General features: G+C 47.8%; 1 long non-coding RNA gene across 1 annotated transcript in view; it reads left to right on the top strand.

Moving 5' to 3' along the window:
- Window positions 1-207: 207 nt before the first annotated feature.
- Window positions 208-3701, top strand: part of LOC105525331 — a 10245-nt gene continuing 6751 nt past the window's right edge. The window contains exons 1-2 of the long non-coding RNA XR_001003898.1: window positions 208-350; window positions 2822-2915. This is a non-coding gene — a long non-coding RNA (uncharacterized LOC105525331). The remainder of the gene's footprint in view (window positions 351-2821; window positions 2916-3701) is intronic.

The following is a 3701-nucleotide window of genomic DNA, read 5'->3' as shown; positions in this document are numbered from 1 at the left end:
ACAAAGGATGGAAGGAGGAGTCACAGGCTAGTGCACAGTACCCAAAGGACAGAGCTGAGGCTGCTAGTCAGGACAGCTTCAGGCTCTGGCCAGGCTCCAGCACACAGCTGGAGGCACCCGTGACTCTAGCTGGGAGGGGCTGGAAGATCCAGGCAGCCCCTGACCGCCCTCCTTCCCCTTAGTCATGTCCAGTTCTGTAAACAAATTCTCAACTGCACCAGAAGGCAGCTGAGAGAACCCAGAAGAAACCTTTTGCAGAGAGAGAAAAGAACCCTTTTGAATGTGATCAATCACCCTGATTTATTTGGATGATTTCTCTTCTGGATTTCCTTAAACCAGGGAAAACCCAGGTAAGATATTTGGGGCCCTCATTCATCTAGACAAAAGACATAAAAGCTTGTTGCATCAAAAGCCACCCCTGGAAAAAAACGGAGTTTTACCAACCCACTCAGCTATTAATATGAGATGCTCTCTGCCTGGGGACAGCAATTGCTGTAATTGATGCAAACAGTCCCAGCCACACTCACTGACTGTGGTTCTGAAACTCAGAGCTGCAGCTGACCAGACTGATGCGGCCAGCCTCACTCTGAAGGATCCTGCAGCAGGCAAATTGCTGGAATGTGTTTAGACGGAATCCAGCTGCTACCACCGTCACACAAACTTCCTAGAATAGAGGACAAAAGGTAGCAACTTGTTGCTGCTTGAGCCAAGAGATTTAGAACATGAGACCAAATGAGAGAGATTAAAATAAAAAATACAAGAAGTCGGTGAAATGAAGATTTAGCTCACCAGGCCAAAGCAGGCAGTCTTGGGTCTTTGCTGGACAGTTGTAGCTGCCATATAAGCTGTCCCTGCCAGGGCTGGGATCTGGAGGCTGATGCTGAAACCTCGGCCTGGAGGTGATGATGATGAAGCAGGGCTCTCACAGCCCCTACACTGCCAGAGGTCTGGGCAGTGCAGATGAGATTATCACTCCAAGATCCTCAAGGCATCCAGGAAAAAAGCACATCTAGGTACATTAGCTGAATTTTTTAGAACACTAGTAAGCACCTAGTAGATGCTCAGAAAATGCATATTTTCTTTCCCTTTCCTGAAGACCAGGGGCCTAGCTTGGTCTGTATTAATTACTATATCAGAGTCCTTATTTGCAAGTGAAAGAAACCAACTCTAGTGGATTGAAATATAGGACTATTACTTCTTACTGATGGTGAGGCAGGTTGGTGAAGCAGGCTTATCGAATGAGCAGGCACTGGGAGGGTGTGCAGCTAGAAGCATGGCCCAAATCACTGTGCAGACCTCTCCCAGGGAGATCCCTGTTGCTTCTGCCACTGAACAGCAGACATCACAGCATGCTGCACTAACTCCATGGCACCAGGTCCTGGAACCTGGATGCCAACACAGTCCAGTACCCTCTACTCTCATTGAAATCCATGACACCAAGCCTTGCTGCTGCCCCACAAAGGAATTCTCCACAGTCCCTGCTGCTTTGGATCATTCACTCCAGATTCAAAATCCTGGCTGTGGTTTCTGGCCGGGCCCAAGTCACATGCCATGCCAAGGTTCAAGATAAGCTAGGGGGAGTAAGTATCTAGAATGTACGCCTTTCAAAGAGGAAAGTGGGCTCCACTTCCCACTAAGATTCATAAAGTGGGGGATTCTTCCAACAAAGAAAGGGACTTCAGAGGCTGGGCAGCCCAAAAATAGCACATCCCCTGCAGTTATACTTGGGTTTCCAGTCTACATGGCAGAAAAAGGAAGCAAAAGGTATGTATGGACAGTGTGCAGAAGCTGGAGCCTGGGAAAAGCCTTAGCCTGGACTTCATCTTTCTCTCTCTGGAAAAGGTTGGGGGAGCTTTACTGTCATTGATGCCCCTACCTGGAAGGCTTTTCCCTCCCCAAACTTGCCCTCCTCCGAGACCCACAAAGATCTCCCTCTTGTTGAAGATGCGATTCTACCTCTAGATTGCATCACACTTTTTAGAAATGAATTACTTCATTTATGTAGGTCTTGTCAAGCTCCCTCAGATGAGGACAAAACTCATATTCATTAAACAGTTAACAAACATTCACTGAGTGTCTGCTAGGCCTGGGGAGACCTAGGGCACAAAGACGTGGCCTGTGCCTTTGAGAAGAAGGTCACATTGGGTGCCAAGTGTGTGGAGGTGTGAAGGTTTTGCAGAGGAGGTGACTTATTTAAATGGGTCCTAAGATGTTCCCAGCCATTGATAGAGGGAGAGGTGCATCCCAGACAGAAGGAACAGCATGTACAGGGCAAGGAGTCATAAGAAGGCGTGGCGGTTTTGGAACGGATTTGTTGGGATATGGTGTGTGTGTGGGCAGCAGGCAAGGAGGTGGGAGGTGAGGTCGCTGCTAAAGATTGGGACCACATGGCCAGGCACGGTGGCTCACGCTTGTAATCCCAGCACTTTGGGAGGCTGAGGTGGGTGGATCACGAGGTCAGGAGTTCGAGACCAGCCTGGCCAAGATGGTGAAACCCCGTCTCTACTAAAAATACAAGGATTAGCCGAGCGTGGTGGCGGGAGCCTGTAATCCCAGCTACTTAGAAGGCCGAGACAGGAGAATCACTTGAACCTGGGAGGTGGAGGTTGCAGTGAGCCGAGATTGCGCTACTGCATTCCAGCCTGGGCAACAAAGTGAGACTCCATCTCTAAAAAAACAAAACAGAAAAAACAAAGATTGGGACCACGTTCTTTTTACCCCAATCTTTAAAACCTGCTGGGTTTTTTGGTTGTTGTTTTTTGTTTTTGTTTTTTTTAACCCATTGAGTTTTACATTTTGTTTTATTTTCTTATTTTTGTAGAGACAGAGGTTTTGCTATGTTGCCCAGGCTGGTCTCAAGCTCCTGGCCTCAAGTGATCCTCCTTCCTCAGCCTCCCAAAGTGCTGAGATTACAGGTGTGAGTCACTGCGCCTTGCCTGAAACCACATTCTTAGGACCCTTGAGTATCTCCCTGAGGAAAAGACATTGTATCCTGAGACCATTAGAAATCATCAGATACTTTTTAAATTGATGTTTTTATTGTGGTATATATATATAACATAAAATTTACCATGTAAACCATTTTTAAGTGTACAGTCCAGTGGCATTAAACACATTCAAAATGCTGTACAGCCAGCACCACCATCCATCTCCAGATGTACAGCCAGCACCACCATCCATCTCCAGAATTCTTTCATCTTGTAAAACTGAAACTCTGCACCCATTTAACACTCACCCCCCATCCTCCCCTCACCCTAGTTCCCGGCAACCGCCACCATCCTACTTTCTGTCTCTATCATCAACGCTTTTAAGCCCGAGGGCCACCTGCTGGGATTTTTAAGAAAAGTCCCCACAGCTACATTGTAAAGGATAGGTTGGAGGATTTTGGGTAGGAGGCGACTGCAGAGAACTCCAGAGGTGACGATGACAGTGGCAGTGGGTTGGGGGGGTGCATGCAGGAGGGTGACGAGAGAGATTGCGGAGATATTGATTAGATGCGGAAATCAAGAGGCATCCAAGGTCACTCCAAGACATCTTTTTATTTTTATTTATTTATTTATGTTTTTGAGACAGAGTCTCACTCTGTTGCCCAGGCTGGAGTGCAGTGGTGTGATCTGGGCTCACTGCAACCTCCGCCTCCTGGGTTCAAGCAATTCTCCTGCCTCAGCCTCCTGAGTAGCTGGGACTACAGGCGCGTGCCA

The sequence above is a fragment of the Colobus angolensis genome, unplaced genomic scaffold, assembly GCF_000951035.1.
Source record: "Colobus angolensis palliatus isolate OR3802 unplaced genomic scaffold, Cang.pa_1.0 Scaffold53, whole genome shotgun sequence".
Lineage (NCBI taxonomy): Eukaryota > Metazoa > Chordata > Mammalia > Primates > Cercopithecidae > Colobus > Colobus angolensis.
Note: the sequence above shows the minus strand (reverse complement) of the source record. Positions and strands in the feature narration are given on the sequence as shown.